At 43.6% G+C, this 9,768-nt stretch overlaps 1 long non-coding RNA gene across 3 annotated transcripts; it reads right to left on the bottom strand.

Annotated features, from left to right (window-relative positions):
- Window positions 1–248: 248 nt before the first annotated feature.
- Window positions 249–3,054, bottom strand: LOC119336229. 3 transcript variants are annotated; one of them, XR_005162302.1, is made up of 5 exons: window positions 2,398–3,054; window positions 2,048–2,306; window positions 1,647–1,735; window positions 1,350–1,435; window positions 249–481 (listed from the first exon to the last, which is right to left on the bottom strand). It is a non-coding gene; the product is annotated as an uncharacterized LOC119336229 (long non-coding RNA). The 3 variants fall into 3 exon arrangements; XR_005162300.1 differs by having other exon boundaries at window positions 1,647–2,306; XR_005162301.1 differs by having other exon boundaries at window positions 249–496; window positions 1,647–2,306.
- Between the last annotated feature and the right edge of the window lie 6,714 nt (window positions 3,055–9,768).

Here is a 9,768-nt window from a genome sequence, read left to right on the forward strand (position 1 = left end):
AGTAAATAAGATCATTCCCGTAGGTTCTCCCGGTTGACCCTCAAAATATAGCTCCCAATGAAACGAATGTTGTGAACCGACACAGGCATCTAGCATGGTTGCTCACGGTAGCACATTACTTAGTGCTATCACATATTACCTCATTGTTGTAAGGAAACAACTGTTTATCAAAATCAAAATGACAATATGCATTGATGTTTTATACCAAATTATATAGTTACATGGGGTTTTGGGAAGCCAATATTAAAAAGAATGGGTGACAAATGACCAAACCCACAATGGGTTCTAAAATAGTGCGTCCTGATGGCAGAAATGTCATAATGTGACATATCTGTACTCAACCTCTTGTCAACAGGAGTCTTGGAATTTGGACGTCATCCCCATGGAACTTCGATCAAGAGGTAAGAGATCTCCAGAATCTTGGAACGGAAGTTGCTATCCAAAGTCCATAAACTACATCGTTGTCCAAGCAAGCAGTACTCTGAAACCAAATGCCCTGAATTTGAATAAATATCTGGAGTAGCAACTTGGGGACTTTTGATATGTATGATAAAAGAAATGATTGCCTAAAGATGACCCAAGACAAATTTAGTAACTAAAGGAAATGAAGAAAAAAAATGTACATTAACCTGAATGTCATATTCTACTTTCAGTAGCATTTTCATAACAGGGCATATTAAACGTAAAGGTAAACTAAAAACGGGCACAGTAAGTCTATGTCATTATGATTGCCTCCAAGCATAAAGAAATCACATAGTTTGGCCACATTCCAACATTTGGATAAAAACCAGCAACGTTTCGTTCAGTTTAAGTGAGGGCTTCTCATGATACGATTTCTGAATAATTTACGTATGTTTCATATTTAAATAAAGCTGACTTCTCATATCTTTCATCATAGAAATAACCATATTGTTTTATTTCTCTTCCTCGGGCTTTGGAATATTTTATCATATCCTCTGCAGGTGAGACCCGCTTTGCTAACTGAGTCATAGTAAATTCCCACCCTACCAATAATTAATTTATGGAAGTGTTGGATTTGTAAGATGATCAAAATTTATATTGGTATGCAGCATGTACGGGCAGGAGTTTTTATACCACAAGTGTATATGCCTCTCAGAAGGTTCTCTTAGAGGTTCATCTCAACAATATTCGTAGGCATTTCGACATATGAAGTGAAAAATCCCAAAGTTCATGTCAACAATTGATTTGCAAAGGTATTTGGTTTGTGTCAGCTTGGTTCATGAATATTGCAACCATTACACAAAGTACATGGTGTCATCGAACAAGAAAGAAAGCTTCTTATGACCTCCAAAGTTTAATATAAAAAAAGCGGCAGAGAGGTAACTTACTGCAGCTATACCATCTTGCTGTCAAAATACTTGGCATTAAACTGAGAACCCTCTAGCACCATTCCACCACCCAGGATAGCCAAAAGCTGGTAGATACGAAAAAAACTTGGAAATTATGTATCACAGTTGGTAGCTTTTAGTTAAGTAAATACAAGTGAGCATTCAAAAGCATCAGTACCAAAGCTAGATTTTGATAGATTCATAGAAAGATAATGGAAGCAACTTAAGGCACCATGAGCTAGGCAGAACACTGATAACGATTGCAAACTTGTTGTACATGTCTAGTTATGTCGTTACCTCACTGTAAAAGATATTCTCACCGTCAGAACCCAACAATGCTTGAGACTTGAAGAACATTTCTTCCTTTGTCCGTTTATACCGAAGACCTGATAGTTAAACTATGTTAGTTATGTGATTCAGGAAGAAAAGGATAAAAATGGTTCAGAGAAAAAAAGGTAAATAAAAAGAAGAAATTTGATCAACTTGATTACCAAAGTTGTATTGACTTATATACATTACTAAAATAATGATTTGAACGACTTGTTCGACTAATATTTCTAGGGCTAGCATTTGATTTCGAACACATATAATCTCTAGTATATTTTTCACTTCTTCCACAATCCGTGCTTGTTGCTTGGGTAGGTGACCACCGAATAATATGACAAGCCAACAATACTGAAACTTTGTATACACAAAACCTTAATTTCCAACCATGTGGAGGGAACAACTCTATTCAACCCTGAACTCTTGTGTGTAGAGTTGCTTATGGATTCGGTAGTTCATGCAGTAGCATGGCACAGAGAAATTTAGTTGTTTCCAATAGACATGTCCTCTCTTGTGCAGCGCCATACATCACCTACAATCTGAATTCCATGGGGCACCAATCCGAGAGACCCGACCTACTTGTGCAGTTGCTGGAGAACCATGGCGAAGAAGAAGTTGCCCACCAAGAGTCCCCTGTACCAAGAAAAACAGAGTATGATTGAATTAAACAGAGTTACGATCTGAAATAAGATGAGGGAAGGTTAGTGTTTAGATGGTTGAGCACCTCTGATGGACGAGGAAGGCCACGACTGCGACATTGAGATGTGAAGGACAGGGGCAGTGCGTGCTGTCGCCGCGTTGATCAACCGTCGCCGGCTAAGGGAAGATGGGGCGTCATTCGCCGCCACCGCTGCTGCAAGATCCTAGCTTATGCGTGTGGAGATGTGTCCCAAAGGCTAGAGGCCCATGCCGCACGCTCGCCCCTCCCAACAGCACCCGGAACCCTAGTGTGGTTTCCATCGCTGCAACCTTGGCGAAGGCGTCGCCGGCTTGTTGCCGCCGCCGCCAGCGGTTTAGGGATGGGTGGCGTCATAGCCCGGCAAGCAGGTGCGTCCCGGTGGGTGCGGCTGCTCGAAGACAAATTGCGGGATGGGCGCCTCCCGTCGAAGAGGGAGGGCAAAAGCCGCTTGGCCCAGATCTGGGAAGGACGACGCCACTTGAGGTCGCATCCAGCCGCTGGCGGTTTCCGGAGGGATGGTCCGCCGGAACGGGAGGTCGAGGAGGTGAGGCGCTGCAAGCCCAATTGTCTGCGCGGGGAGGACTGCCGTGACCATGGGAAGCGGACACGCCGCGGTCGCCATTGTCATCCGCGTGGGAGAGGGAGGGGCGCGAGCGAGGAGAGAAGTCGTGTGGGTTTCTTTAGGAGGAGAGAGGTCGTGGGTGGGTGAGGAGAGATATCGTGTTATTTCTCCGTTGCGATGGGCTTCTCGCTCGTAATGCCGAATTAGCTAGAGGCCCAATCAACCAGCGCGCTTCGATTTTTTCACGGGAGTAGCTTCCCTATAGGACAGTCGGTCCACTTGCTGAAAAACGAGGGAGACAACGCCTTAACCGTGAATAGACGGCCAGAAGTGGCTCAATCGCGAAAATAAATGGCTGTGGTTGTTGATGGCGTGAGAGGGCTGGAAGGGTGCTCAGTTATAATATATTTAAATTTAAATATAAATTGTGCATGTGTTTTTTGTAGGTTCCTCCAATACTTCGGTTGAGAGGCCACAACCCACGTGAGTCCCTGAAGTATGACCATCGCTACGAGCCTTATTTTAGGAGAATGAATCTTCTCCAGTTTGTGCTCAACTTTAAAGGCACACCACCATGGCTGAATTTGACGGCCATTACCGCCCTTACAGACCGTTGGAGGCCGGAGACGCACTCTTTTCACCTTGCTCTCGGTGAGATGACCGTCACTTTGGAGGATATTGCGATGATCTCCGGGCTTCCGATTGAAGGAAGGGCTCTTACCGGGAAGGTGAAGTGGAGGGGTGACGACAACGGGTTGCAGGATTGGTTGGTGTTGAACCTCCCCCGTGGATTCATGAAACAAAGAAGGATAGTAGGCCATCCGGTGTTTTGTTCTCGTGGCTACAAGAAATTTTTACGAGTGCCCAGAGAATGCCACTTCGGCTGTTGTGGAGAGGTACGCCAGGGCTTACTTATGGAATCTTTTGACCCAAGTGGTGTTTCCTGACGACATGGGAGACACAACCTCGTGGATGTTCTTTGACCCTCTTCATAACTGGGATGTTAAGTGGAGTTGGAGGTCGGCGTCACTAGCCTTCTTGTACCGTCAGGTAATGCTTACTATGATGCATTCTCATTATATGGAAGAGATTTTTGCATTGATTGTTTGATGTGTGTACAAATGTGCAGTTGGACAGAGCATGTATGAGGAGTAAGCCAAAATCTTGTCTTGGTGGTTTTGTTTGGGCCCTACAGATTTGGATGTGGGAGCGTATCCCTATGGGCCATAACATCACCATTGCTCCGGAAGAACCTTGGGAGTGGCCTTTTGATGGGGATGAGGAGCGGTACCCCACTATCGCATACACGTGGTCTAATGTCCAAGTGTCGAGTATCGCCGCCATGGGGCGGTACAAGGCATACATAAGCAAGCTTGACATGCTTAGTTGCAACAAGGTAATTATCAAATGCCTTGCCATCATTACAGATTTTTTTGTTGTGCATGAGCGAGTGACATGTTGTGATGTAGGTCAATTGGAGGCGTACTAAAGGAAATATGCCCTAGAGGTAATAATAAAGTTGTTGTTTTATATTTCCTTATGTCATGATAAATGTTTATTATTCATGCTAGAATTGTATTAATCGGAAACTTTATACATGTGTGGATACATAGACAAAATATTGTGTCCCTGGAAAGCCTCTACTAGACTAGCTCATTAATCAAAGATGGTTAAGTTTCCTAACCATAGACATGTGTTGTCATTTGATGAACGGGATCACATCATTAGAAGAATGATGTGATGGACAAGACCCATTCGTTAGCTTAGCATTATGATCGTTTAGTTTTATTGCTATTGCTTTCTTCATGTCAAATACATATTCCTCCGACTATGATATTATGCAACTCCCGGAGACCGAAGGAATACCTTGTGTGCTATCAAACGTCACAACGTAACTGAGTGATTATAAAGATGCTCTACAGGTATCTCCGAAGGTGTTTATTGGGTTGGCATAGATCAAGATTAGGATTTGTCACTCCGAGTATCGGAGAGGTATCTCCGGGCCCTCTCGATAATACACATCATATGAAGTCTTGCAAGCAAAGTGACTAATGAGTTAGTTTCGGGATGATGTATTATGGAACGAGTAAAGAGACTTGCCGGAAATGTGATTGAACTAGGTATGAAGATACCGACGATCGAATCTCGGGCAAGTAACATACCGATGGACAAAGGGAATAACGTATGTTGTCATAACAGTTCGATCGATAAAGATCTTCATAGAATATGTGGGAGCCAATATGAGCATCCAGGTTCCGCTATTGGTTATTGATTGAAGAGATGTCTCGGTCATGTCTACATAGTTCTCAAACCCGTAGGGTCTGCACGCTTAATGTTCGATGACCATTTTGTATTATATGAGTTATGTGATTTGGTGACCAAATGTTGTTCAGCGTCCCGGATGAGATCTCGTACATGACGAGGAGTCTTGAAATGGTTGAGAGGTAAAGATTGATATATAGTACGATAATATTCAGACACCGGAAGTGTTTCGGAGGGTACCGGGTACATATCGGGTCAACGGAAAGGAGTTTCGGGCAACCCAGGCAAAGATATGGGCTTAATGGGCCGAGGGACGGACAAACCAGCCCACAAGGGGCTGGTGCGCCCCTTTCCCTGGCCGCTGGCCCTAGAGGAAGGAAAGGAGGGGGTGCCACCTCCTCCTGCCTTTCCCCCTTGGTGGGAGAAAGGAAAAGGGGGGGCGCCACCTCCCCCTTCCTTCCCCTCATCGCCAAAAGAAGGAAGGGGGGGTGCCGGCCTACGGCAGTAGCCCAAGTAGGATCCCTCCTACTTGGGGCACCCCTAGGGCTGCTTCTCCCTCCCTCCCACCTATATATACATGGGGGAGTGCCACACAAGCCGAGACATTATCTTAGCCGTGTGCGGCGCCCCCCTTCACAGTTTACGCCTCCGGTCATATTCTCGTAGTGCTTAGGCGAAGCCCTGCGCGGATCACTTCACCATCACTGTCACCAAGTCGTCATGCTGACGAAACTCATCTACTTCCTTGACACTTTGCTGGATCAAGAGTTCGAGGGACGTCATCGAGCTGAACGTGTGCAGAACTCGGAGGTGTTGTACGTTCGGTGCTTGATCGGTCGGAACGAGAAGAAGTTCGACTACATCAACTACATTGTCAAATGCTTCCGCTCTCGGTCTACGAGGATACCTAGACACACTCTGCCCTCTCGTTGCTATGCATCTCCTAGATAGATCTTGCGTGAGTGTAGGAATTTTTTTGAAATTGCATGCTACGTTCCCAACACGTACATGGTACTTAGGCAGTTCCCTTTGAGCAATATGTGCCTTCATGACCAACATCTTTGACGTGTGTGTTGCCCCAATGATATGCTTTTTTGCGATCGAGTGGCATCTTCCACATCGTGTTTCAAAGCAATTTGGAGTAAAAAAAGGAACCCCGCCATATTATGTTGAGACAAGTGTGGTGCTACATAGGTGAGATTTTTTTGTACCATATGTTGATCAATGTGTACCACGGAAAAATGAAATTGATACAGATACTATTCTCATGCTTTGTAGGACAAGCCGGCAAAACAACAAGAATGTCACTAATTGGGAGGATCACCATCTTATGTGGGTGGACACGTGGAATGCTCAGAGGAATGCCCGAGTTGAAGATGATCACACACCTGACAACGACGAGGGGGCATATTTAAGGCATTTGGAGTGGCTTCGCAAAGAGTACAGAGTTATCCATAAGGGTGCTCGGACTCGTGATGATTGCTTGGAAGTAATGCCAAGTGAGGCTGCCGATGGTACATTCAACAACTCTATTTGGGAGACCATTGGAGCGCACCTAGATTATGGCCCTCTGCATGACCGAGTAGTATATCTTTCTTGTCTCTTTTTTGAAATATGAACATGTGTCATTTCTTCATGAGTGGTGTGTCACATATGTTTTATTCAGGGCATGGAGCTATGGAGATGTATCGATGATAGTAATGTGGTGCTTGGCGGCGCACCTGGTCCAAAAACAGACGGGCTTGTTAGGAGTACTCTACAGGTTAGAGGCCTTCTTAATATGAACATGTGCTTTCTTTCATCGTAACTATTTTTGCATATTTACATGTCAATGTCTTTGCTTGTGCAGAAGGTTGTGAATCGTTGCCGCACACTAGCCTCTTTACTCTCTTGCCATGGCGGTTCATCCACGGATGTGTGTGCACGTGCTTAGTATAGAATGGATGTGCTTTCTTCCGCTCGTCCATCTTCCAGCCAAGCATGTGCTTGCTACCTCTTGAGCACTGCATTGGTTTTCCCTTGAAGAGGAAAGGGTGATGCAGCAAAGTAGCGTAAGTATTTCCCCTAGTTTTTGAGAACTAAGGTATCAATCCAGTAGGAGGCTACACGCAAGTCCCTCGTACCTACACAAACAAACAAGAACCTCGCAACCAACGCAATAAAGGGGTTGTCAATCCCTTCACGACCACTTGCGAAAGTGAGACCTGATAGAGTAATAAGATAAGATAAATATTTTTGGTAATTTTGTGATATAGACTGGAAAGTAAAGATTGCAAAATAAAGTAGATCAGAAACTGATATGATGGAAAATAGACCCGGGGGCCATAGGTTTCACTAGTGGCTTCTCTCAAGATAGCATAAGTATTACAGTGGGTGAACAAATTAATGTCGAGAAATTGATAGAAAAGTGCATAGTTATGAGAATATCTAGGCATGATCATGTATATAGGTATCACGCCCGCGACAAGTAGATCTAAACGATTCTGCATCTACTACTATTACTCCACACATCGACCACTATCTAGCATGCATCTAGAGTAAGTTCATAAGAACAGAGTAACGCATTAGGCAAGATCACATGATGTAGAGGGATAAACTCAAGCAATATGATATAAACCCCATCTTTTTATCTTTGATGGCAACAATACAATACGTGCCTTGCTGCCCCTGCTGTCACTGGGAAAGGACACCACAAGATTGAACCCAAAGCTAAGCACTTCTCCCATTGCAAGAAAGATCAATCTAGTAGGCCAAACCAAACTGATAATTCGAAGAGACTTGCAAAGATAACCAATCATACATAAAAGAATTCAGAGGAGATTCAAATATTTCTCATAGATAAACTTGATCATAAATCCACAATTCATCGGATCTCGACAAACACACCGCAAAAGAGTTACATCGAATAGATCTCCAAGAAGATCAAGGAGAACTTTGTATTGAGAATCAAAGAGAGAGAAGAAGCCATCTAGCTAATAACTATGGACCCGAAGGTTTGTGGTAAACTACTCAAAACTCATCGGAGAGGCTATGGTGTTGATGTAGAAGCCCTTCATGATCGATTCCCCCTCCGACGGAGCACCAGAATAGGCTCCAAGATGGTATCTCATGGGTAAAGAAGGTTGAGGCGGTGGAAATAGGGTTTCGTGGTGCTCCTGGATGTTTTCGGGCTATGCAAGTATATATATAGGCTAAGGAAGTCGGTCAGGGGAGCCACGAGGGGCCCACGAGGGTGGGGGGCGTGTCCACCCCCCTAGGGCGCGCCTCCCTGCCTCGTGGACTCCTTGATTGCTTCTTTACGTCCACTCCAAGTCTCCTAGATTGTGTTTGTTCCAAAAATAACTCTCCCGAAGGTTTCATTCCGTTTGGACTCCGTTTGATATTCCTTTTCCGCGAAACACTGAAATAGGCAAAAAACAGCAATTTGGGCTGGGCCTCCGGTTAATAGGTTAGTCCAAAAAATGATATAAAAGTGTATAGTAAAGTCCATAAACATCCAAGACGGGTAATATAATAGCATGGAACAATAAAAAATTATAGATACATTGGAGAAGTATCAAGCATCCCCAAGCTTAATTCCCGCTCGTCCTCGAGTAGGTAAATGATAAAAACAGAATTTTTGATGTGGAATGCTACCTAGCATATGTCTCAATGTAATTTTCTTTATTGTGGCATGAATGCTCAGATCCAAATGATTCAAAATAAAAGTTTAATATTGACATAAGAGTAGTAATACTTCAAGCATACTAACTAAGTAATCATGTCTTCTCAAAATAACATGGCCAAAGAAAGTTATCCCTACAAAATCATTTAGTCTGGCTATGCTCTATCTTCATCACACAAAATATTTAAATCATGCACAACCCCGGTTTTAGCCAAGCAATTGTTTCATACTTTAGTATTCTCAAACTTTTTCAATCTTCACGCAATACATGAGCGTGAGCCATGGACATAACACTATATGTGGAATAGGATGGTGGTTGTGGAGAAGAGAAAAAAAAGAGAAGATAGTCTCACATCGACTAGGCGTATCAACGGGCTATGGATATGCCCATTAATAGATATTAATGTGAGTGAGTAGGGATTGCCATGCAACGGATGCACTAGAGCTATAAATGTATGAAAGCTCATCAAAAGAAACTAAGTGGGTGTGCATCCAACTTGCTCGCTCACGAAGACCTAGGGCAATTTGAGGAAGCCCATCATTGGAATATACAAGCCAAGTTCTATAATGAAAAATTCCCACTAGTATATGAAAGTGACAACATAGGAGACTCTCTATCATGAAGATCATAGTGCTACTTTGAAGCACAAGTGTGGAAAAGGATAGTAAGATTGTCCCTTCTCTCTTTTTCTCTCATTTTTTTGGTGGGCTTCTTTGGCCTCTTTTATTTTTCATAAAGTCCGGAGTCTCATCCCGACTTGTGGGGGAATCATAGTCTCCATCATCCTTTCCTCACTTGGGACAATGATCTAATAATGAAGATTATCACACTTTTATTTACTTACAACTCAAGAATTACAACTCAATACTTAGAACAAAATATGAATCTATGTGGATGCCTCCAGTGGTGTACCGGGATATGCAATGA

The sequence above is a fragment of the Triticum dicoccoides genome, chromosome 7B (genome assembly GCF_002162155.2).
Source record: "Triticum dicoccoides isolate Atlit2015 ecotype Zavitan chromosome 7B, WEW_v2.0, whole genome shotgun sequence".
Taxonomy (NCBI): domain Eukaryota; kingdom Viridiplantae; phylum Streptophyta; class Magnoliopsida; order Poales; family Poaceae; genus Triticum; species Triticum dicoccoides.